Source organism: Lynx canadensis, chromosome A2 (genome assembly GCF_007474595.2).
Source record: "Lynx canadensis isolate LIC74 chromosome A2, mLynCan4.pri.v2, whole genome shotgun sequence".
NCBI lineage: Eukaryota > Metazoa > Chordata > Mammalia > Carnivora > Felidae > Lynx > Lynx canadensis.
Genome location: NC_044304.2, coordinates 43112272 through 43139933, shown reverse-complemented (window position 1 = coordinate 43139933; position 27662 = coordinate 43112272).

Genomic DNA, 27662 nt, shown 5'->3' with positions numbered 1-27662 from the left:
CTAACAAGCAATGACAATGAACGATACAGAAGTTAACTAAATGATCCAAGAGCACCCGAACAGGAGATGGAGGAGGGGTTGATCCCAGGCAGTCTGGCTGAGGACTTGGCATGTCAAACTCTGTGAGAGGCATGGTAAATATTTCTTAAAAAGATTTTTAAAACAAGTAATCCTGATTTTGGGGAAGCTTTACCACGACATGTTTTGCGGCTACATTGCTTAATGGATAAAGGTTGTGTGTATGTGTACACGTGTATATGACTATATATATCTCATTACATATAGTGCTTTATACAGTATACTATATTTATATATAGTGAATTATATCTTTATGAGTACATAAATAGGCATGTGTTTATATACATATATACCAACAAACATATAACTATACACGATTGCACCTTTATAATTTTGTAAAAATCTTTAGGCATATGTAAAAATGTGTTGACATTTCTTAGATTGGAATTATACTTGGCATCCCTGCCTTATTCCTGGTTTGAAGTTCCTTATATACTTGTACATTAACCAAGCTTTTTTCTTTTGCCAATTTGTTTTATATATCTTTCTCATAATTGTCATACGGCTGGATTTTTTTAAAACCCAGTACGACTCTACATTTTTGATAGGGTACCTTAGTGCACTTGCATTTACTGTGACATCTGACATCACATTAAAGTTGATTTATTGCCTTGCAGTTTTGCTGAGGCATGGAGTCAGGAGTCTTCTCACATGTAAGGAATCCTCACGTGCCCACATGGTCTGGGGGACACTGAAACTAAGAGTTCAGTTTGCATCCAGTGCAGGGAGACAGCATCATTCTTCAGGACGCCCCAACATCAGGCGCAGGATGACAGGTCTAGACCCTCTTAACGGCCTGTGTCACAGAATTCCTTCGGCAGTGAAACAAACTTAGGAAACTAGGAAGCACTGTTTTTCTTCCCCTGTGGGCCTCAAGGATAATCCACCTCGATGGCTGCTAGTTTTTCTGCTTCCCTGTTATGAGGAAATTCAATTTCTGTCTTCTTCCCAACACTTCCAGGTAAAACACTCAGGCTCTCCTCACCCACCAATTCTTGAAGTGGGCCCCTGAATTTTATAAGTTTCAAGCCTCACGGAATCTTGATGTCCTCTGCCTCTTGCAGGAAACAAATATGACTAATAACTATTACTTGTATACAACTGCCTTCCAGTGAAGGCACCTCTCATAGCATTTTTTCTCTAAAATAATTAAAAGATGAACACATAATGCTTTATTGGACTTATACAATTATTTTCAAGTTATACGATATACCAACATAGGCTGTATTTTTTTGTTGGTGTTACTGTTTTGATTGTTTGGTTTATTTTTCATGCAGATACACATCTGTTCTGAAAAACCCAGGTTTAAAACATATATAAGATGTTTTCCCCATGCCCACCATAGGTAGTTCTTCTACTATTACTAAGTCATAAATAATTTTCTATAATTTCCTGAGTGTTGCCTCGGGGCTAGACATTAAGGCTAAAATCTCACTTGATCCTTATAAACAACTTCATGAGGTAGGTATTGTCACCTTTGTTTTAAGGCACCTGAGCTTTGGAAAGATTAAATAGTATGCCGGAGATCCCACAAACAGTAAAAGGCCAAACACAGATTTCAATGCAGGTTCACTTACCCGCCCCCCTCCCCACCCCACCCCCGCAAATCTGTCATTTAAAACTCTTTACCAGGAGCTCTCTGCCATAGCCACTGGTGTGACAAATGGAAGGCAAAAATAACTGCTATAATTTTTATGGTCGTTTCCACTCTTAAAGACATAATTAAAGGTTTCTCTTGAATACAGTCTTTTAAGCTGTAACTGCACAGACTTTAACAATTAACTAGATAGTTAAGCTTTGAAAAGGACACAAGTATTAAATGGTCACAGGAAATCAAAATTATTTTACTCCCTTCCCTTTTCCTTTTTGGTAAGGGAGAGGTAGGGATCAGTGTCAGGAAGGGAAATCTGTTACACATATTTACTTTCTTTCAGGAAAAAGCACACTGAAAGATGGGTGATAACAATTTTTTTGGTCTTCTGCCCCAGCACAAAATTGTCTTTTCACTTTACACCACATATGTGTAATGTTACAGATATTCAAAAATTCACTTTCCTCCGTGGGGGAGGAGGGGAACATAACTACATTTTGCCATGAAATGTATTGCTTTTCAAAGTGATAACAGTCCGTGAAATGCATGTATTCCCCTTCTACCACATGTTAAGAAAATGTATAATTTAGAAAGCTATTGCAATAATTCAGTTTGAGCTCCTTGATTATATTCGTAAAAAAACATAAACATTGTTATACGGTGATAACTTACAACAGAGAATAAGACCTGGCATCTTGCGACATGGATTGTTTTGCCTCAACCATAGAAGGGCACTGCAAAATTGTTCCATGGAACTGCCTGCCACCTGCTGCTTCCCATACTGAATTCTAATGAACACCAATTGCTTTTGCAAGACTCTCATTTTAGGAGTATTATTTACCATGAGACCCAATGTGATCTTTCTAAATCATAAGGTAAACTGCTTGGGCTCTAAGTGAAAATAAATGTATTTCATTAATGTGGCTCCTCTTCTACTGTAATTGTTTTAACCCTAAATACTGAGAGGTTTTTCCATGTATAATAATTATTATTGTATCCTATTTCCTGGACACAGGGAAGACATCATACAACATAAGCTCTAAAATCTGGATTTTCACCAAGAGTTTAGTGGCTTTACCAACTTTTATGCCTGTCCCATTCTTGTCTGCTTTTCTAAATCATACAACTATTGCATTGTCTTAATGGTGGTTACACAGAAAATGTGAGTTTCACGATATTTTCCATTAAATAGAATTTACCTATTGGCTCACTGGCATTATTATCAGAAATACAGTATAAGCTTTTTCTTTCACAGACAATATACTGGTATCCCTTTCAAAATCATACAGTAGATCAATATATCAGCTTCAATCCTTTACCCTTCCCCATATATGTGTGTGTGTGTGTGTGTGTATATATATATATATATATATACACATACACCCTTGCCATTGCTTTATTGGAGGTGGACTATACATCCCTGTCCCTTGATTTTGAACTTGACATATGACATACTTGGACCACCAGCATGGAAGTTGACTGGCTATAGGTCTAGCTTTTAAATACCCTTAATGTGTTTCTTTTTCTTTTTTTTACTGTGTATTCAATTTTGAGACAGAGACACAGAGTGTGAGCAGGGAAGGGCAGAGAGAGAGAGAGAGAGAGAGAGAGAGAGAGAGAGACAGACTCTGAAGGAGACTCCAGGCTCTGAGCTCAGAGCCCAATGTGGGGCTCAAACTCATGAACCATAAGATCATGACCTGAGCCAAAAGTTGGATGTTTAACTGACTGAAAGTAACCAACTTACTTTCTTGTTCCTGTCGTATTGCCAGAGAAAACCATGTTGTGGCTACCTGCAGTTCAAGGAGGATGAATGATACTCGGAGGAGAACCACTTTAGCAGATCCACACAAAGAGGTAATAAGAAAGCTGTCCAGCTCTAAGGGCAACCTAGGTGAGCTGAAAAAACCTGAACTATCTTGCATACCTGAAAGATAAAACTGATTTTAGTATTTTTTAAAATTTTTTTTAATGTTTATTTATTTTTGAGACAGAGAGAGACAGAGCATGAATGGGGGAAGGGCAGAGAGAGAGGGAGACACAGAATCGGAAGCAGGCTCCAGGCTCTGAGCCATCAGCCCAGAGCCCGACGCGGGGCTCGAACTCATGGACCGCGAGATCGTGACCCGAGCTGAAGTCAGACGCTTAACCGACTGAGCCACCCAGGAGCCCCGATTTTAGTATTTTAAGTCATGAAATATTATGGTATTTTTTTATTCGGTAATAGCAAGTGGACAGAGCTATTGTTATTTACCAAAAGCAAGTCAACATAGGCTGGATTTTGCTTAGAGCAGAGCCTGAGACAAGGACTTTCTGTCTTTTGTCATGTATGAGTCATTTACTTGAAAATGTGATTTACTGGGGCACCTGAACAGCTCAGTCAGGTAAGTGTCTGACTCTTCATTTTGGCTCAGGTCATGATCTCATGTTTGTGGGACCAAGCCCCGTTCTAGTTTCCGTGCTGGCATGCAGAGACTGCTTGGGATTCTCTCTTTCCTTTTCTCTCTGCCTCTCTGTCTCAAAAATAAATACATAAAGTTAAAAAAAAGAAAGAAAGAAAAATGTGATCTACAAGTGAGGGACAGGGAGTGTTAAATGGGAGCAAGAAAAAAAAAAGCCCATAAAAGATGTATCACTTGAGTTTTCTAACACTGAGTATAAATGACTGTTCAAGTCTATGGGGATATCTAAAAGTCTACCATATCAAACTCTTTCAGGGCCATCCATCTAGACAGAGCATGGGGGCAGCATTTATCTATTTGGCTCTAGCATCCAGCAATAAGACAACCATATACTTGATCATGTAAAACAGGACAACTGGGACACCTGGGTGGCTCAGCTGGCTAAGCATCTGACTTTGGCTCAGGTAATGATCTCACAGTTTGTGCGTTCAAACTCTGCATCAGGTTCTGCACTTACAGCTCAGAGCCTGGAGCCTGCTTCAGATTCTGTGTCTCCCTCTCTCTCTCTGTCCCTCCCCCACTCACACTGTTTCTGTCTCTGTCTCTCTCTCTATAATAAACATTAAAAAAATAAGATTTGTTCAAAAAGTTGAAAAAATTTAAAAAAGGAAAAGAGGACAATTATGATAGCGAAAAGAGATAGTATTTTAGCAATGCTGGCACAGCTGATATAATTCAGATCTATCCTGAGCCAATGAAGATGTATGGCTACCCTATGTATTGGCACAAGAATGTTTTGGGAGGAATTAACTCTCCTACACATCTATGGTACACACACACACAAGTACCAATCAAGTTTGTGTGGGTCCTCAATACCATGAAATCAGAGAAACTGCTGAAGAGAAATGGGAGTTGTGAGAGACGAAAGACTTTCAGGTTACATTTGTGTGAGGCTACATGAAACACTGCTTGAATATTTGGTCAGGCTGAAAAGATATGAAATTGGGCAGAAAAAGGCATCAAACTTAGTTCCCACTTTGAATCACTCGGATCTATTAAAAACCTTCATTAAGTCCAATCAGCAACAGAGGCAGCTTCTGGATTCAGCCAGACAAATTCCCTGCAATGACTTAAAGGCAAGAGGCTTGGTGTAAAATGGTTATGCCCCACTGGAACTCATTTTGGGACCATAACTGTTATCCACAATATCACCCTGTACCAAAAAATCTAGATTTGCCTCACCCTCAGCTAGCACTCAGCCTGTTCTAAGCTGTTTGTTCAGGTAACCCAGACCTTCTTCCTTTGGAAGGTAGGACCCTTAGATCCCTTGTCCTAGTAAAACAACCTTGTTTTTCACAGTTTTCACATAAAACCCAGGAGATATTCCAATGAAGAGTCAACATTACAGATATATTCCTCCAAGACCCCATGGACAGCAGCAATGTTGCTTCTAATGGCATTAAGGGTTAACTAGTCCCAGAAATATATTAATTTCTTTCTTTTTGTGTGAGTTCATGAGAACAAGATGATTAAAGAGATCAGATAGTTGTAACAGAATATTTATTGTGTCCTCTAATGAAAGTTTTCCTCCTTTATGATTCAGGACCTCTCAGCTAAATGATCTGGAATTGGGATGGGACACAATTATGTGAATGGATAACTGGGCATGATGGTAAGAAAAGCCAATTATCCTATTCCCTTTCATTTCTTGGCCCCATGTATTCCACCCAGTGTTGACACGACCATATATCAAATGAACTTTTAGTATATATATCATATCTTAGATGACCAGGCTCTAATTCTGCAGAGTGTGTTCTTAGAACTGTCAACTTAGCTGAGTCTTGAATAGTTTATTCCATCATTATATTTGACTAGCTGTCTTTGAGTGATAAGGTTTCATGGTACAAATGTTGAAAATCCCATTGTCATTCACCAAGTGTCACTCATCCTTTGACATAAAATGGATCCCTTGCGCTTAGGCAATGATATATAATATACCATAATGATAGATTAGGCATTCTGTAAGTCCTCATGGGGTAGTGCTGGCAGAGGAACTGCAGGCAGAGAAGGAAAACCTATATCCTGGGTGGCTTTCAATTCTGATAAGAATAAATCACTGTTTCCTTCAGAATGGATGATGTCCATTAAAATCAACTTGCCATCAAGCAGGTACCTGGACTCCATGAGGAATGGTGCCATATTGAAAAGTCATGATTTGTCTCTATTGCTGGTAGACTAAGCAGTCAGTAGTGGCAGTAGCTAGTCACCTATATGTTGAGGAAGTTCATGTTTGAATTCATGTTATGAATTCATACATAAATCCATCCACGAGGCCATGGTCACTCAATCCATGGCTCACTATATTAAGACTTGTGTGATCAAGGACAGAGAGTGATTGACATTCCAGAACAAGTTACTGTCTTCAATTTGGTGGTTAGGCATCTCTTTGCAGTGGATGACATCTGTTGGGCATTAATAGGAGGCACAAACAAGTGCACTCATCATGCTTTTTCCTGTAAGTCTACCACCATGACTCTTTGTTTCTTGTGTCTGATTTTTTACACTTATTATTTCCAGACTCTTTACTAAGTATGCAAACCACTCACTATTATTGCTCAGTAGTCCCTGTACATTCATAACTAAGGTCGATTCTTCCCTACAAAGAGAACAGTGAACAGACTGCTCACAGATTGGTCCTCTAGGAAGATTCTCATTTACTCCTTTGTTTAGAACCACGCTTGAAATGGGATATAATGAGACAGCAGTTCACTTTTGGCTCACACCAATCTCTCATACCAACTGAATTATTATGTATGCTTGAAGTGTTTTCCCTTTTCTTTCAGTTGGTCAGTATTTCTAGGGACAACACATGGTGAAAAATATAGAACACGCCCTAAGTTATGTATCTCTTTATTAAGGATAGGGGGAACATGGTGAAATAAATCATGTTTATTAAAAGGAATATCTCAGGATGCCACAGCTATTTAGAAACCTAAAGATGTCTACGTAGCAGTCTCAGAAGCTTTGTAGTTTTATCTGTCATCATATGGCATGTTTATCTTATTAGGACATCTCACTTACTTGTCCTTCTTGCTTACAAGATTAATCAGGATAATCTTCAGTATAGTGCACCAATGTGATACTCCACATAATTCCAAGATCATCAAGATAGCCATAGACTATACATAAGAACAAGGTAAGAGAATTAATATAGCACATAACAAGACAGTGGATATGTACTGTTATCCTTCACATGAGAAGACAATCTAATTTTGCTTCCTTTTGCTGATGCAGACTGAGAAAAGCGCATTCATTAGACCATTGTTAACATTCCAAATGTCAGATAGTGTACTGATGTGTTCCAGTAAAGATAACACAACTGTATAGAATAGTCCTAAGTATTGGGAGGTCCTGCTCCAATCCATGTGTTATTTTGTTGTTGTTATTGTTGTGGTTAAAGGAGCAACATAGGTTAACTAAATGGAAATATGATAGGACTACCATTCCTACATCCTTTTGGTCTTTGATAGTGATGCTAATTGCCATAGTTCCTCTTGGGATGTGGTAGTCCTTCAGATTTGTTATTGCCATGATGTGGCAATGAGAAAGAACATTTAGGGATCTTATACTTGGCTCTTTCTACTTTAACACCTCTTCTGCTACAAGATGGGATAAAATTTGAAGGTTCTGCTCGCTGGATGTTATATATATTTATACAATCATACTCAGAGATTGGAAAAATAAAGATAATTGGTCCATACATACATTGGGCTTGGATTTTTTTACACCTGGTTTCCAGAGCCCACACTCTAACTAGAGGACTTTATGGCTTGCCATGTACCCAAGTATCAATTCAGAGTTCATACCTAACAATACTCAAAAACTATGGACATTGCCCTTCCCAGAGCACAATTACTCTGGTAAACAGCCATTGTTCTACTAAGAATTAAAAGCATATTTACTATGCATAATTGAAGTGTCATCACATACTATTCCTGCTCTACTTTCAATCAATGGGCCTTGGGTTAAGACTGGCATCTGGAAACAGATCTTATAAACATAGTGGCTTTTTCTTTGTGATCTTTGACATCAAAGATGTCAAAGGCTCCTTAGCCTTATTTTTTTTAATGTGGATTTTTAAAAAAATATTAAAAGTTCAGTAACTCCTTTTTTGACTGGCAATGTGTTGCATTTGAGGATACACCATGATCTATTAGCCATTGTCATTCATCTCTACAATTACAGAATTTTGACTGTCACTCAGGCTTGTTGCCAATTATAGCAATCATATCTAACTTGCCTTTAAAAGTAAACTGCTGACAAATAACATTGTCATTCTGCAATTCCATTATTCCTGTTGATACTAAGAAGTCCTGTTCTATTACATGTAATAGTGTCAAATCTTGTCTACAGCCACCACCAAAGGACCAGTGACCCCCTTGTTAGGGTGGTCTTTATTACCTTAGTGAAAGGATTCTCCCCTTTCCCTCCAAATAAACATGGTAGGAGAAAGTGGTTTTTCCTGCACCACATAAGAAATCCATGTTAACCTTTTAAGTTTCCTGTGTCTTCTGACTCTTACCTCAATATAGTAGCAAGACAATTTTATCACCTAACCTCTCTTACTAGATATATTTGCATTTTATCACCTAACCTCTTTTATTAGATATATTAGCATGTCTAAGTTTCTAGGAGCTATCATAAAGAGCATTAATGACTGGTTTCAGATGTCCTTCCCAGAATATTGAGTAGGGATTCACAGATGAGTAGTCCTGTGACAATTTATTTTCCCCTTACATATGCCTTGGGTTTTATTCTTGGCTCCTTTAAAGCAGAAGCAGAGTGGTTACAATTAGTTCACACTTACTGGTTAAATCAGGAGGATAAACCGAGGGAGCAGAGATGAGGGATGGGGAGGGCAGAAAGAGGAGTCAGTAAAAGAGTGAATACACTGAGTTGTCTATGGGTAACTGTTTGCTACATCCCAATGGGTTCTGAGATTTAGATGAGACTCAGAGAATCATCTATCCATAAGTTCATGACCCTCACTTCTCCAAGTCTATCTCACGGGGGCATTAACTCCTCCACATCCATGCTTTGTGCACATGTGAAGGCTGAAAAGGTACCCAGGGTTGTCCCAAAGCAACTGGGGCAAAGAAGCCTTGGAGCAGAAGATGAAGGGTACACTGAATGAACTGAAGCAAATGCCAACAAATGGCATCTGCAGGAATCTGGTCAAAGACTGTGCAGAGTCAGCTGACACAGGAGATGAGGCTGGAAAGATCTGAAGCAGTATCCAAGAACAATCTGATAGACAATGCGTTGTGAAACAAAGGGATGAAAATAAAATTGTTGTAATTTTTATTAGTTTCACTTTTTAAATAGGTAATTTTAGTACTTTTCAATGTACAAGGTTAGCAGAGATATATTTTGTATTTGTTAATGGCTGCATTCTTGCTCTCCTCACCTTCAGTCATACTTCCCAGATATAATTTCAACTTCATGGTCTCCGTTACTTTGGACTTTAGTTTCCAAATTCTATGTTTGTTTCATTGATATGTATTTATGGTTCTAAGTTTGGTTATATAACTTTAGACAGCATCTTCTGACTTCTTATAATGCAAGCATTTATCACCTAATATTTCTCTCTACATCATGAGGGTTTTTGCTATCTTAATATTTTTAGGTATTTTACTGATTACCTTTTAATCTATAAATAGAACACTTAAACCTCTTATCATCTCACCAGTTTAGAAAGTATTTCTACACACTACGCCGTATTAAAGATTATTAACATTCTGATCCTTTTCTCCATACTTCTCCAACACCACCCAGCTCTCTTCTTCAGCTATGTCTCCTGTCAATTTGTCAATTGTGGTAAAATTTTTTTGGGGTATAGTAAACCTAAGACTTCTGTAAGTTTTGTAAATCAGTGACTGCCAATACTTAAAACCATTAGCAGCATTTTAGCAATTTTGGATTCACATTTCTTCCCTGTGGTTCCAAGGTCCACTAGTTCTCATTTGATAAAAATGATTTCTGGAATCATATTCAGATAAATTCCTTTATTTTCTTAACTCATCAATTGCTTAAGATCATGCTACATGTAATTGTACTTTATGGATGCCTTGGATGCCGTGTTTTTGTGATTTTGTTATTGCTTTTAGTTTGTTTTTTTCTTGTTGAGAAAAATAGAAATTTTTCTTTCAAATATTAGTTACCAGTATCAATCATTTTTTAGTTTCATATTCTTTCTTTCACTTGATAGACTCTATATAGTTTTTTTTTTTTAACGTTTATTTATTTTGGGGACAGAGAGAGACAGAGCATGAATGGGGCAGGGGCAGAGAGAGAGGGAGACACAGAATCGGAAGCAGGCTCCAGGCTCTGAGCCATCAGCCCAGAGCCCGATGTGGGGCTCGAACTCACGGTCTGTGAGATGGTGACCTGAGCTGAAGTCGGATGCTTAACCGACTGAGCCACCCAGGCGCCCCTCTATATAGTTTTTTAAAAGACATTCAACTTAGATTTACTTGAACTGTTTTTACTAAATTAGACCCCTTCTGGACATCATCTTATAGCTTATTTTCACTGTACTTTTAAGTTTTTTTTCCATTCCATTTTTTCTCTGGCAAAAACACACATGTGTCTTGTGAATCTTCTTGTCTTAGAAATATTTACTTTGGCCTTAGTTCTTTGGCTGGTATAGGATTTATAGTTAAAATGATTTTCCCCAAAAATTTCAAAGCACTGTCTTCTAGAAACTGGTTTTCCTGATGTGCTATCTGATGCAGCCTTAATACTCAATATTTCATTGATTATCTTTGTTTTTCCAGGAACTTTTAGCACTTTTCCTTGTGTTCTGAAGTCTTATGATGGCATGGTTAGGTGTATCACTTTTAAAAATATCCCTCACCTTATCATTTTTTTAGATTCTTTTTATCTCTACATGTGTGTCTCTCATGTGCTGGGACATTTTATACTATTATTTCTTGATAATTTCTTCCTTTCCCTTTATTCTGCTCTTTATATCTAAACATCATTATGGTTTTGTGTCGTACGTCTTTGATAGATCTTATATTTACCATATCTTTTCCATTTTACAATCTCTGACTTCTTTATCTTAATTATGCTTTTTATCTCAGTTATTGCACTCAATGTTTTGTGTTTGTGGGTATATATTTAATTGAATTTTTGATATTTTCAATTTTAATAATTTTTATTTCATTACGTAGCTTAAAATTTGACTTGGTTGGGAAACCGCCCCTTCCCTCCACTCTGGAGGAATTATTCCTTTTCTCCATGATTCTAAATATAGAACACTTAACTTCTAATTCTAGAAAATACTGTCATGAACTGAATTGCCTCTCCAATTTCACATGTTGAAGCCCTAACCCCAAATGTGAAAGTATCTGGAAATAGGGTCATTATGTGGTAATTAATATTAAATGAGGTTATAATGGTAAGTCCTATTCCAATATGACGGAGGCTCTATAAGAGAAAGGAAGAGATCTTTTTCTCTCTCTGCCATGTGCGATCATAGCAGGAAAGCCGCTGTCTGTAAACCAGGAAGATAACCTTCACCAGAACCCAAGCAGGCTAGCTCATGTACCCTGAACGTGGATTTCAGGCTTCCAGAACTGTGAGAAAGTAAATTTCTGTTGTTTAGGTCACCATGTCTATGCTATGATATTTTGTTATAGTACCCTTAGCAGCCTAACATAAATACCTATCTTTCTTGGTTTATTCTTTATCATGATAACAGCAAATAACATTTGTGTATTGATTTGTAAAGCCACACCTCTCCTGATGAGTTTTTGACCTTAGAGAAAAGGAATACTATTTCTATCTATAATTACAGCCATGCAATATATGCTATTTGGTCAGTGCTCACTAAATAGAATTTTGTTGGATTGATTTTGTTGACCAAGTGAGATGTGTGATAGTTTAGGCAAATCTTAAGACACGCTATAGTCAGGCAAGGCAAGGCTATGCCATTGATGAGGGAGCATAAGGCAAGCTGAGGACAAAGCACAAGCTACCAACACTGCCCTGCCCCTGGGTGGGATATGGTGATATTTCGCAGGCACTTCTGGCTGCCCAAGAACAAAGGAAAAGGAAAGGAAACAAATGCTTAACTGATAGATCTCACAGTCAAGCAGGACAGAGTCTTCATCAGTGTATATATGTTTTAGTAAATTATAAGACAAAGGCAATCTTATCAATAGCTTAATCTCCAGAAACCTGTAGACTCAGTTTCCTGGAGCCCCAACATCACCCTCCCCTCCATAGTGATAGGGAGAACAAATGCAAGAAGGAAATGGCAGGTAAAATTAAATTCCCTTGGGATGCTTGGGTGGCTCAATCAGTTAATATTCCGACTTTAGCTCAGGTCACAATCTTGCAGTTCATGAGTTCAAGCCCCACTTCTGGCTCTCTGCTGTCAGTGCAGAGCTGGCTTTGGATCCTCTGTTCTCCTCTCTCCCTGCCCCTTCCCTACTCATTCTCTCTCTCAAAATAAATAAACTTAAAAAAATATTAAATTTCCTTATCACCTGCAGTCCACTGACAAATGAAACAATTACAAAGTATAACATTTCTCCAGGAACCCCCTACTGTCCTAATGTTAATAGCTTACTAGAGGAAAAACAACCTTAGCTTGACAATAGCTAGGCCTCAGTTATCTTAGGAGTCTTATTTAGCATACGAAAGTCCTCCCAGAGGCCTCCTTTTTGCCTTTACTTCTCCCAACTCCACAGTATATAACCAATCACTCTTCACAACCTCAGTGCAGCTTTCTGCCCACAGATCCTGCCCCATACTTTAACAAAATTACATTTTTTTTTGCTCCAAAGACGTCTCAAGAATTCTTTCTTGGCCATCAGCTCCAGATCCGTACCACTCCAAAACCCCATCACCATGGTCATAAATAAACCTGGAATTTCACTTGCATAACATTACCCAAGCCCAGGGCAGGTTAGGCAGCCTATGGCTGTCTTCCAGCAAGTAATTCAGAGAGTAAGCTACTTCTATCTTTCAACATTGTCACCATACAGTCTTTTGTTTACACCTGTGCTGAGGACAGAGAAAGCTTGGGGAAGACACATCCATGAATTTTGCCAAGACCAGGACACATTAATTCTGCTCAGGCTCCCCCATAAAAATGAATCGTTTGAATCCATCTAGATTTATGGAACCCAGGAAATGGATATTGGGTAAACAATAAACAGTTTATGCCGGCTGCCTTCTATAATATGTTGAGAGTTGAGTTTAATAATCATCATGTCTATGTTCTGAAGAACTTGCCAACAAAGAGAGTAGAGCAGTGATTTACCAGCAAGCAAGAAGAGTTTGTGATTTTACTTCTCTTTAAGTCAATAACTTATGAGTTTTAATGTAACATATACCCTCTATAATTAAGTGAAGAAATTATCTTACGGAATTTATCTAAAGTATCAGTTAATTAAATATAAAAATGGAAGAAACAGAGCAGCAAATGTAAATATCTGTCATCGTATGCTAAGAACAAAATAACTGTCAGACACCACGTATAGTTACATCTTACTCATCTAGTAGAAACACTATTCCTAGAAAAATTATATGATATTTAATTGCTCAACATCATGTGGGAAACAAAGACAGAAGAAAATGGCAGATAAAATTAAATTGCCTTGTAACTTGCAGCCCACTGACCAATACTCGAGGCTGGGGAATAAAACATTTCTCCAGGAACTCTCTAATGTCTTAATGTTAATGCTTTGCTGGAGGGAAAAACAAGGACAATACCTAGGCCTCCAGGGTCCTGCGAGTCTTCCTTAGCATCTGAAAATCTCTTTGGAAAGGTCCCCTGCCTTTACCTCCCCGCAACTACCAAGTATATAATCAGTCTCTCCTCTCCCTGTGGGTAGCTCTTTTTGCCCAGGGTCCTGTCCTTGTGCTTTAATAAAATCACCTTTTTTTTTTGAAACAAGGACATATCAAGAATTATTTCTCAGCTGTCAGCTCCAAACTCCCATCACTACCAAACCCCATCATTTGATGCCCAACTTCCTGCTCATGGTCCTGTTCCTGTGCTTTAGTAAAATCACCTTTTGTTTTTGCACCAAAGACACCTCAAGAATTCTTTCTTGACTGTCAGTTCCAGAACCCACCTCCATTCCAAAAACCCCATCAAATATATACAATACTCGTCTTAACATCTGAACATAGATTAAGTGCATATAGTCATTTGGATAAATTAAACATAAGTTAAAAGAATTTAAAGGAAAAATACAAATTTCGTCAAGGTGGGCTGGTTATCTATATTAATAGATAATCTATTATCTATATTGTAGCTCACAGTGCTACAACACATTAGACAATTATTCCATGTTTACTTTCTCAGTTATGATACTATTTAATGAATGATAAAATTTGAAAATTTCAAATTAACCTCTTATTAAATCAAATAAACCAAGTTAACATGATTGGTAGAAAATAAACAAACTGATTTTGAAACCTGAAGTTCAAAGAAAACTCCCCTAAGAATAAAATGTTTGAGCCAACCTCTCAAGAATGGGTAAGAAATAATTGTGGTAAAGGGAAAAAAATATGACCAACAAGTGGGAACACTTGGGACAAAGGTCCTGTATGAGAAGGGAAGCAATGAATAAATAAATATTCAAAACATTAAGTCAAGGCAAGGCTGAATGAGAGTCAGCAAGGAATGAAGGTGTGGGCAGGCAAAGCTGGAATGGCTTCCCACATTTTGCATCCTCATACAATGCCAAATAAATATGTAATAATTATTCTCAATTTATCATTCACTCACTCATTTAATCACCATTCTTCTAGGGATTCATTATGATATAGATTTCTGAGGATAGGAGACAAAGAGGAGTTTTTGTTTGTGTTTGTTTGTTTTACCCTGAGGAGCTCACATTAAATCTTTTATACAACAAATGCATGAATTTGCATGCCTACCAAGCAGGCACTGGGAATTCTATCTTGCACATCATGTCCTTCCTGCCAACTGCCACAAGGTCAGCATGGCTGAGGCCATTCTAGAGAGACCATGCCCTACTACCACCTTCCATGTGTATTTACTGAACACTTCCTGTGTCTTGGAGTTGTGTTCATTGCTCCCACTTTGGTATGTCCTTCACCTTTGGATCAACACAGGCTTAGCCTACACAAAGATGTACAAGTGAAGTAGAAATTTAGTAAACCATTTGGTACGTTCATCTGCCTTTCTCTGGAGATAATTTCTTTCTGCCATGCAGCAACAGATTTGAACATTTGCCCCACCTGTATCTCAGACCAAGGAAATAAAAGGTACAAATCAATATTTGGAGCTTATCTGTAATGGAATTGCAAGCCCTTTAACAAGACAACTCACTGTCAGGACTGATGTGAGATAATAGGATATGTCTGGGGGAAAATGGGAGGAAGGGTTAAGCTCTGAAGCCATTTAAACAACCTATATTTTTTCTGGATAGTTGCAGATAAATAACCGTGCATAAATTATATACCATCATGAAACTCTACCATCCTAAGATGTCCTCAATATCTTTATAGAAGTTTTGTAGCTAGTCAGTTTCCAATTTATTCACAGCATGTATTTCACAACTTTTCTTTTAACAATCTATATACTAGAACAGACTGGTTTCTAAAATCCAGATATGTGTGTGTGTGTGTGTGTGTGTGTGTGTGTGTGTGTATTTCTGTGGTTGCTGTTGTTACTAACACTTGACTGAATCTAGTAGCAGATAAGTTGGTTACCTCTTAAAATGACTTTCTAAGGGAGAAAAACCTAAAACAAGAAAAGAAAACTAAAATGACAATGGGTTTGCAATGTTTACCTGCAGAAGTTTGATAAATGGTCACTAAAATTATTTCCTTTATGAACATTGCAGGGTAGAGAGGTCTGTCAAGACATATGTCTACCAACAAACCAGTAGCCCTAGATATCACTTAATAGCTAATACCATGAATTCAAACATCATTCGATATTCATTCAATTATCATTATCTGAATTTGGTATGTGTCAAGTACTGGGCTAGGTAGATAGTTGGAACATAGAGATACCGCTTTAACTTTGTTCCCTAGCAGAAATTCTGAGTCGGGAATTCTTCTTTGAGTAACTTAGGAGCTAATTGCTCTGGATAAAGGGAGGGAGGGAAGCAGAACCTGGCAGGAGAAATAGCTAAGCAGCTATAAAGTAACTCCAGCCTTTCCCAATGGGAAGCTCTGGAACACGGATTGTACCACTAAGCTGACTCCACCTTGTGAAAAGGAAAATAGCTGCTGCCCCTCATGTCAGTTAGTTTGGGCTCAGGCTTTGGAAGAGGGTGCGTGAGGACAGTACTCTCTCTCAGGCGCCACAGCTCCAGTTTTACTGAGGGTACTTACCTTAAAAAAAGTAACAGTAAGCCTTTAACAGCCAAGGCTCACAGTGGCAGGAGGGTACATGCACTGGCCTGGAAAAGCAATCTACACGGGGCAACACCATCCACTACAGAAGTTTCTGTTCTGATCACATGACAGCACAGGACTTTAACTTAACCACTTAGAATGACTTACCTAGCATTATACGGTTATTAGAGGAAGCAGAATATCTTACAAAAACAAGCAAACGGATACACATTTAAAAGAAAAAAAAATTACCATTAGCATTTTTCAAAGATTCTCCTTAAAAAATGTCCTCTGAACTCTCATAACCAATATCAAATTTTGTCATTAGAAGTGGCCTGCTTGCTTGTTTCACTATTTAAATTGTTTACTCTTTATCTGGCCACGAAATAACTTTGAAAACTATTTCTTCCCCACACTACCAGAAAACAAAGAGAAACACAAAAGTACATGTAGAAATACAGATTTGCTTTTTCTTAAAATGTGCAGGTAAATATATACATTTTATCAATTTATTCCCCAATTTTCACTATCTGACTTCTATTAATAATTTAGCAAACACAGATGAACTCTAAAACTCCAATATATTTTTTAAAATGTTTATTCATTTATTTTGAGACAGAGTGTGCAGGGGAGGGGCAGAGAGAGAATCTCAAGCAGGCTCTGTACTGTCAGCATGGAGCCCGACACAGAGCTCAAACTACGAACCGTGAAATCATGACCTAAGCCGAAATCAAGAATCAGACACTTAAGCGACTGAGCCACCCAGGCACCACCAAATACCTTTTTTTAAAATAATTTTTTAAATTTTTATTTATTTTTGAGAGAGAGAAACAGACAGAGTGCAAAGAGGGGAGGGGCAGAGAGAGAGGGAGACAAAGAATCCAAAGCAGGATCCAGTCTCCCAGCTGTCATAGCACAGAGCCTGATGGGGCTTGAACCCACAAACCGTGAGATCTTAACCTGAGCCAAAATTGGACGCTTAACCAACTGAGACACCCAGACTCCCAACACCCCAAAATACCTTAATGGAGAAATCATAAATAGTTTTTCCTCTCATGTCACTTTCTAACTTTCTACTACTTTGTTAGTACATTGTTGATTTCACTATTAAATAACATCACTTTATACTTTTATATATCTGTACTGATGAGACAGCTCTAAGAAGGAGGAGTGTCTGATTTTTCATGTTTTCTGAATGAAGCAATGCCTTGAATATCGGAGGTGCTCGATGGATGTGTGTTGAAATGGTGACTAGACAGTGAGGTTACATTTTAAGAGGCAGTCACTTTCTAAAGACAACAAGAAAAGCAACAATTCTATAAAATTAAAAATATCCTTGAAAAGTTTATAAAATTCCCATTAAGAAACATACATGGTTTTGTGTATATATTCCTATGTCGACTCCTCTAAATCCATTGCTCAATATTTTTTATGCTTTTCAATTATTCTTCAATTTCTTCCTCAAGGAGAGTGCTGATTTGTCACAACCTACTTAAAGATCACTTACACCACACATTTAGCTCTTTTCAAAGGTCAGGAAACCCTGAAACAACCTTTATACATACTTATCATAAATTTTGGTAGTTCACATTGGTTGTTTTTGGTGTAACTATATCCACTGCTTGTTTAATATGAGTAAGGAGATAGGGGCTATCCTATGATTAGAATTAAATTTGTGTAAGATAAATACATTAATTATTCAATTTCATTGTCTTACTTCTCAAGTGAATATAATTAGCTCATCAACTTCAAAAAAGGACCCATCTCCCAATGGTTTTATTAAAATTTCCAAATTTCCTCATATCTTATTTTTTCACACATACTCATCATCTTAAAAAGCAGTGAATGAGTGGTTTCTTTTAGATCTTTACAATGCAGTCATAACCGGTAGCCAAACGAGCATGTACCCATCCCCTCCCTTAACAGAGATTTGCTTTTCTATATGCAGAATGGCGCACTGTTGTGTTTACAGGACTGCTTCCAGCAGCTAATTATTGTAAACAACATAATGCTATATGGTACTGATAAGAGTAAATATGATAATGACCATGCATCCTCATCATAGCGTCATCTTTGGAAAACCATTTCTGAAAGTAAGCAATTGATGATAGTTGGAAGAGAAAGCAAGAGAGGGAGAAAATTTGATTACTAGGTTTTAGAGGTTTCAATTTGCTGAAAAAGTAAATCTCTAACATAATGACATGCAAGAATGTGGAAGAAAAGGCTCCATTACCACTTGGACAGCTGTTTACATTTTCTTCCATCTGGAACACAAGTGAAAAGAATAAAATTTTGTTTGATTGCAGCGACCCAGGTCAGCGAATTAAAAATGCAACAAAATTCCCCTAAAGCACCATGGTCCACAAACGGATGTCCCCTAAGCCAATACAAATTTATTTCTTCCCCAAAGCAACCAGCATTCTGGACTGTGAATAAGATGGAGACTTTTCCCACAGTTGTTCTCATCTCCCTACCTCTGCTGTCATGCATTGTTTCCTCCTGCAGTACCGTTTCAACCACACATCCCATTTCCATACTACGATCAAACAAGAGGACATTCTCAACAATGGGGAGAAAATGATACAAGTTTTAGGAAATTTTAACAGGTGTTCTTTGTCTAATCACACAACAAATAGACACTGATTCCCGGTAAGCAGCTTAAAACAAAATTGCACTAGTATCAGCATTGCAAGAGAAACTGGTCTACAGTGAAACCAATTTTACTATGATATGGAGAACAGACTGAGGTTTCTCTAAGGCTTACTTACCATGCTAACTTTACTTATAAACAAAATGACAAAGAAACTTCTAGCTGAGGAATAAAGTATCTCTATGATGTTTCCATATTGTATTACAAATGTCTCAGAGTATTTGTAGAGGCATTACTCTAGTCTCATTTCATACTGCAGTAAAATGAATTAAACACAGTTTGAAATTTATACAGTAATTCTGTATGTATAAAAAGTAATCACATTACTTTTGCAGTGAAAATATAAATATATTACACGTTGTGGCTTTTAACATTCTTTGACTATTTAATTCCATTATTGTATCAGTCATTTTCAGTCTTTTATATAAAATACCAGGGTATATTTAGACCTACATTAGTTTTCCATTGCTGTTGTAACAAATTTCCACAAACTTTATGGTTTAAAATAACATGAATTTACTAACATACAGTTCTGGAGGCCAAAAGTCCAAAACCAAGTTTTTTGAGAAGGCTACATTCCTTCTGGAAGCTTTGAGAGCAAACCCATTTCCTTGTTGTTTTCAGTTTTTTGCTTTCCTTGGATCTTGGCCCTTGCCTTCTCATCTTACTCCAACAACTAATTTTCATGCTCACACCCCTTACTGCCAATTCTGATCTTCCTGCCTCCCTCTTATAGAGACACTTGTCCTTAAGAGGACCCTTGATTACACTGGGTTCAACCTTCCCAACTATCTCAAGATTCTTTACTTAACCACATCTACAAAGTCTTCTTTATAACACAAGGCAAGGTACTGACAGGTTCTGGGGATTAGGACATGGACATTTTAGGGAGCCCATTATTCAGCCTATAGCAACACCTTAAAATTTAAATATGAACTGATTGTTTCCAACATCAAATCATGGGATGTAAATATCACACTGATTTTTGCTAATTACTCTTCTTCATTTTGATAATGATTAATAATTCTATAGTAAAGTATGTTATTTCTACGCTGTAATAATAAAGTGTCATGGAGGTTTGCCTGTCCATTTTAGAAAACTGTCATTTAAAATTATTTTCTTGAGGGAATCCTGGGAAGATGGCAGTATAGGAGGACGCTGGGCTCACCGTGCGTCCTGCTGATCACTTAGATTCCACCCGCACCTGCCTAAATAACCCAGAAAACCACCAGAAGACTAGCAGAACGGAGTCTCTGGAGCCAAGTGCAGATGAGAGGCCCACGGAAGAGGGTAGGAAGGGTGGAGAGGCGGTGCGCGGTGCTCCACGGACTGGCAGGAGGGAGCCAGGGTGGAGGGCAGGCCCCCTGGCCAAGCAGAGCCCCCGAGTCTGGCTGGCAAAAGCCGAGGGGCTGGACGGAGTGCGTTCTGACAGCAAGCGGGACTTGACATCTGGAAGGTTATAAGCTAACAGCTCTGCTCGGAGAACGGGAGGACAACAGGGAGGGAGAGTTGTTGAGCCCGGGACTACAGAGCTCAGCTTGGCGGGGAACAAAGGCGCTCGCCAGCACCATCTCCCTCGCCCATCCCCCAGCCAAAATTCCAAAGTACACCAGTTCCTGCCAGGGAACTTGCTTGCTCCGCGCAAACACCCAACGCTATGCTTCTGCGGATCCATCCCTCTGGCGAGTCTGACTCCCTCCCGGTGCCACAGAGCCCCTCCGAAGCGGATCTCTGAAGGAAAAGCGAGCTGAGCTTGCCCCTCCCGTCCCTGTGCACCTTGCCTATCCACCCCAGCTAATACGCCAGATCCCCAGACCACAAGCTTGGCAGTGTGCAAGTAGCCCAGACGGTCCAGGCCACCCCACAGTGAATCCTGCCCCTAGGAAAGGGGAAGAGAAGGCACACACCAGTCTGACTGTGGCCCCAGTGGTGGGCTGGGGGCAGACATCAGGTCTGACTGCGGCCCCGCCCACCAACAGGAGTTATTCAAGACAGCACAGGGGAAGTGCCCAGCAGTCCGCAACCCCCCGGACTATGCAAAATGACAAAACAGAAGAATTCCCCTCAGAAAAACGTCCAGGAAATAACAACAGCTAACGAACTAATCAAAAATGATTTAAACAATATAACAGAAAGTGAATTTAGAATAACAGTCATAAAATTAATAGCCAGGCTTGAAAACAGTATAAAGGACAGCAGAGAATCTCTTGCTACAGAGATCAAGGGACTAAGGAACAGCCAGGAGGAGCTAAAAAATGCTATCAATGAACTGCAAAATAAAATGGAGGCAACTACGGCTCGGATTGAAGAGGCAGAGGAGACAATAGGTGAACTAGAAGATAAAATTATGGAAAAAGAAGGAGCTGAGAAAAAGATAATAAAATCCAGGAGTATGAGGGGAAAATAGGGAACTAAATGATGCACTAAAGAAAAATAATATACGCATAATTGGTATTCCAGAGGAGGAAGAGAGAGGGAAAGGTGCTGAAGGTGTACTTGAAGAAACAATAGCTGAGAACGTCCCAGATCTGGGGAAGGAAAAAGGCATTGAAATCCAAGAGGCACAGAGAACTCTCTTCAGACGTAACTTGAATCGATCTTCTGCACGACATATCATAGTGAAACTGGCAAAATACAAGGATAACGAGAAAATTCTGAAAGCAGCTAGAGATAAACGTGCTCTAACATATAAGGGGAGACCTATAAGACTCGTGACTGATCTCTCTACTGAAACTTGGTAGGCCAGAAAGGAATGGCAGGAGATCTTCAATGTGATGAACAGAAAAAATATGCAGCCAAGAATCCTTTATCCAGCAAGTCTGTCATTTAGAATAGAAGGAGAGATAAAGGTCTTCCCAAACAAACAAAAACTCAAGGAATTCATCACCACTAAACCAGCCCTACAAGAGATCCTAAGGGGGATCCTGTGAGACAAAGTACCAGAGACATCGCTACAAGCATAAACCTATGGACATCACAATGACTCTAAACTCATATCTTTCTATAATAACACTGAATGTAAATGGACTAAATGCGCCAACCAAAAGACATAGGGTATCAGAATGGATAAAAAAACAAGACCTATCTATTTACTGTCTACAAGAGACTCATTTTAGACCTGAGGACACCTTCAGATTCAGAGTGAGGGGATGGAGAACTATTTATCATGCCACTGGAAGTCAAAAGAAAGCTGGAGTAGCCAAACTTATATCAGACAAACTAGACTTTAAGTTAAAGGCTGTAACAAGAAACGAAGAAGGGCATTATATAATAATTACAGGGTCTATCCATCAGGAAGAGCTAACAATTATAAATGTCTATGTGCCGAATATGGAAGCCCCCAAATATATAAAACAATTACTCATAAACATAAGCAACCTTATTGATAAGAATGTGATAATTGCAGGGGACTTTAACACTCCACTTAAATGGATAGATCATCTAGGCACACGGTCAATAAAGAAACAAGGGCCCTGAATGACACATTGGATCAGATGGACTTGACAGATATATTTAGAACTCTGCATCCCAAAGCAACAGAATATACTTTCTTCTCGAGTGCACATGGAACATTCTCCAAGATAGACCATGTACTGGGTCACAAAACAGCCCTTCATAAGTATACAAGAATTGAAATCATACCATGCATACTTTCAGACCACAATGCTATGAAGCTAGAAATCAACCACAGGAAAAAGTCTGGAAGACCTCCAAAAGCATGGAGGTTAAAGAACACCCTACTAAAGAATGAGTGGGTCAACCAGGCAATTAGAGAAGAAATTAAAAAATATATGGAAACAAACGAAAATGAAAATACAACAATCCAAACGCTTTGGGATGCAGCAAAGGCAGTCCTGAGAGGAAAATACATTGCAATCCAGGCCTATCTCAAGAAACAAAAAAAATCTCAAATACAAAATCTAACAGCACACCTAAAGGAAATAGAAGCAGAACAGCAAAGACAGCCTAAACCCAGCAGAAGAAGAGAAATAATAAACATCAGAGCAGAAATAAACAATATAGAATCTAAAAAAACTGTAGAGCAGATCAATGAAACCAAGAGTTGGTTTTTTGAAAAAATAAACAAAATTGATAAACCTCTAGCCAGGCTTCTCAAAAAGAAAAGGGAGATGACCCAAATAGATAAAATCATGAATGAAAATGGAATTATTACAACCAATCCCTCAGAGATACAAGCAATTATCGGGGAATACTATGAAAAATTATATGCCAACAAAATGGACAACCTGGAAGAAATGGACAAATTCCTCAACACCCACACGCTTCCAAAACTCAATCAGGAGGAAATAGAAAGCTTGAACAGACCCATAACCAGCAAAGAAATTGAATCAGCTATCAAAAATCTCCGAATAAATAAGAGTCCAGGACCGATGGCTTCCCAGAGGAATTCTACCAGACATTTAAAGCAGAGATAATACCTATCTTTCTCAAGCTGTTCCAAAAAATAGAAAGGGAAGGAAAACTTCCAGACTCATTCTATGAAGCCAGTATTACTTTGATTCCTAAACCAGACAGAAACCCATTAACAAAAGAGAACTACAGGCCAATATCCCTGATGAATATGGATGCAAAAATTCTCAACAAGATACTAGCAAATCGAATTCAACAGCATATAAAAAGAATTATTCACCATGATCAAATGCGATTCATTCCTGGGCTGCAGGGCTGGTTCAACATTCACAAATCAATCAATGTGATACATCACATTAATAAAAGAAAAAATAAGAACCATATGATCCTGTCAATGGATGCAGAAAAGGCCTTTGACAAAATTCAGCATCCTTTCTTAATAAAAACCCTCCAGAATGTCGGGATAGAAGGAACATATTTAAAGATCATAAAAACCATTTATGAAAAGCCCACAGCTAACATCATCCTCAATGGGGAAAAACTGAGAGCTTTTTCCCTGAGATCAGGAACACGACAAGGATGTCCACTCTCACTGCTGTTGTTTAACATAGTGTTGGAAGTTCTAGCATTAGCAATCAGACAACAAAAGGAAATCAAAAGCATCAAAATTGGCAAAGATGAAGTTAAGCTTTCACTTTTTGCAGATGACATGATATTATACATGGAAAATCCGATAGACTCCACCAGAAGTCTGCTAGAACTGATACATGAATTCAGCAAAGTTGCAGGATACAAAATCAATGTACAGAAGTCAGTTGCATTCTTATACACTAATAATGAAGCAACAGAAAGACAAATAAAGAAACTGATCCCATTCACAATTGCACCAAGAAGCATAAAATACATAGGAATAAACCTAACCAAAGATGTAAAATATCTGTATGCTGGAAACTACAGAAAGTTTATGAAGGTAATTGAAGAAGATATAAAGAAATGGAAAAACATTCTGTGCTCATGGATTGGAAGAATAAATATTGTGAAAATGTCAATACTACCCAAAGCTATCTACACATTCAATGCAATCCCAATCAAAATTGCACCAGCATTCTTCTCGAAACTAGAACAAGCAATCCTAAAATTCATATGGAACCACAAAAGGCCCCGAATAGCCAAAGTAATTTTGAAGAAGACCAAAGCAGGAGGCATCACAATCCCAGACTTTAGCCTCTACTACAAAGCTGTCATCATCAGGACAGCATGGTATTGGCACAAAAACAGACACATAGAATTGAACAGAAACCCCAGAACTAGACCCACAAACGTATGGCCAACTAATCTTTGACAAAGCAGGAAAGAATATCCAATGGAAAAAAGACAGTCTCTTTAACAAATGGTCCTGGGAGAACTGGACAACAACATGCAGAAGATTGAAACTAGACCACTTTCTCACACCATTCACAAAAATAAAGTCAAAATGGATAAAGGACCTGAATGTGAGACAGGAAACCATCAAAACCCTAGAGGAGAAAGCAGGAAAAGACCTCTCTGACCTCAGCTGTAGCAATTTCTTACTTGACACATCCCCAAAGGCAAGGGAATTAAAAGCAAAAATGAACTACTGGGACCTCATGAATATAAAAAGCTTCTGCACAGCAAAGGAAACAACCAACAAAACTAAAAGGCAACCAACGGAATGGGAAAAGATATTTGCAAATGACATATGGAACAAAGGGCTAGTATCCAAAATCTATAAAGAGCTCACCAAACTCCACACCCGAAAAACAAATAACCTAGTGAAGAAATGGGCAGAAAACATGAATAGACACTTCTCTAAAGAAGACATCCGGATGGCCAACAGGCACATGAAAAGATGCTCAACATCGCTCCTCATCAGGGAAATACAAATCAAAACCACACTCAGATGTCACCTCACACCAGTCAGAGTGGTTAAAATGAACAAATCAGGAGACTATAGATGCTGGAGAGGATGTGGAGAAACGGGAACTCTCTTGCACTGTTGGTGGGAATGCAAATTGGTGCAGCCGCTCTGGAAAACAGTGTGGAGATTCCTCAAAAAATTAAAAATAGACCTACCCTATGACCCAGCAATAGCACTGCTAGGAATTTACACAAGGGATACAGGAGTGGTGATGCATAGGGGCACTTGTACCCCAATGTTTATAGCAGCACTCTCAACAATAGCCAAATTATGGAAAGAGACTAAATGTCCATCAACTGATGAATGGATAAAGAAATTGTGGTTTATATACACAATGGAGTACTACGTGGCAATGAGAAAGAATGAAATATGGCCCTGTGTAACAACATGGATGGAACTGGAGAGTGTGATGCTAAGTGAAATAAGCCATAAGGAGAAAGACAGATACCATATGTTTTCTCTCTTATGTGGATCCTGAGAAACTTAACAGAAACCCATGGGGGAGGGGAAGGAAAAAAAAACAAAAAAGAGGTTAGAGTGGGAGAGAGCCAAAGCATAAGAGACTGTTAAAAACTGAGAACAAACTGAGGGTTGATGGGGGGTGGGAGGGAGGGGAGGGTGGGTGATGGGTATTGAGGAGGGCACCTTTTGGGATGAGCAATGAGTGTTGTATGGAAACCAATTTGACAATAAACTTCATATATTAAAAAAAATAAAATAAAAAAATAAAAAATAAAATTGTTTTCCTTTTACAAAAATAATAAGTCTCTTTATAATACTTTTCACACAGGATATACATATGACATATATATGTATATATGTATATATGTATATTTATCATGTTTATCATGTATATTAATAGAGCAAATTTTGTGTTAGAACTGTTTTTCTATTGTGATGACCAATTTCTTTCAATCACGAGAAAAATTAAATTACTATATGCTAGAAATGAGAGCTCTGTAATTTTAAATTTGGGGGAAAATTCTAAAGGTAGATATTATTATGCCCAGTTTAAGCATGACACAACTGTGACTCAGAATCTGGAAATAGGCCAAAAGACACCCCCTCAGTAGAAAATATCTAAATTCCGTCCTGCAGATTATATCATGGGTATAGTTTTAGGTAATGGCTATTTTTTTTAAATTTTTTTTAACATTTATTTACTATTGAGAGACAGAGAGATACAGAGCATGAGCAGGAACGGGGCAGAGAGAGAGGGAGACACAGAATATAAAGCAGGCTCCAGGCCCTGAGCTGTCAGCACAGAGCCCAATGTGGGGCTTGAACTCACAGGCTGCGAGATCATGACCTGAGCTGAAGTCAGATGCCTAACCGACTGAGCCACACAGGCACCCCGGTAATGGCTATTTTACAGTGTGTTACTATGTGCATTCTAGTCTGGCTTCCAGGTTCTGTTATAAATGAATTCTTCCCCCATTAGTCTCCAAATGAGTTTAGTAGTAAGACAACACACACTAAGTGAAAAAGCATCATAACATGAAGTGAACTTCAAGTTTCCATGGACACTTGAGAAGTTACCTACTCCTTTGTCATTCTTCTTTTCTCAGTCTTCAAAGGTTGTTTTCATGACATTTTCTCTAGGAGGCTGCCCCAGACCCACTCATCCTTACACAGAGTTACTTATCATTGATTCTGTGCACTTTATGTATTTTTTTTATTTTGATGTTTATTTATTTTTGAGAGACAGAAGGCCAGCAAGAGAGGGACAGAGAGAGAGGGAGACATAGAATCCAAAGCAGGCTCCAGGCTCTGAGCTGTCAGCACAGAGCCTGACATGGGGCTCCAACTCATGAGCTGTGAAATCCTGACCCGAGCTGAAGTGGGACACTTAACCGACTGAGCCACCCAGGTGCCCCGATTCTATGCACTTTCATAGCCCTGCCCTCCATTATCTCCCCACTGAGCAGACTGCGTGGTTCTTCCTCTCTACTCCTCCACTTTAAATCAGGGGAAGACAGACCTGCCCGTCTGGTTTAAAAACTGTATCACCATCACCTAGGGCTTGGATGTTAGAACACATCTCACAGGCAATAAATTCTGGTGGGTACTAAATATATAACTGACCATAGAATGAATGAACAAATAAGTTAATGAAATGTGAGTGTTGCAGAAATTTTGAGAATGATTGCTAGAGCTTTATGTTTGATTAATACCTGATGGTGTCCTTCTAATTTTTCTTTTGATTTTCAATACATACTCAGCATCTTCTTCACATAA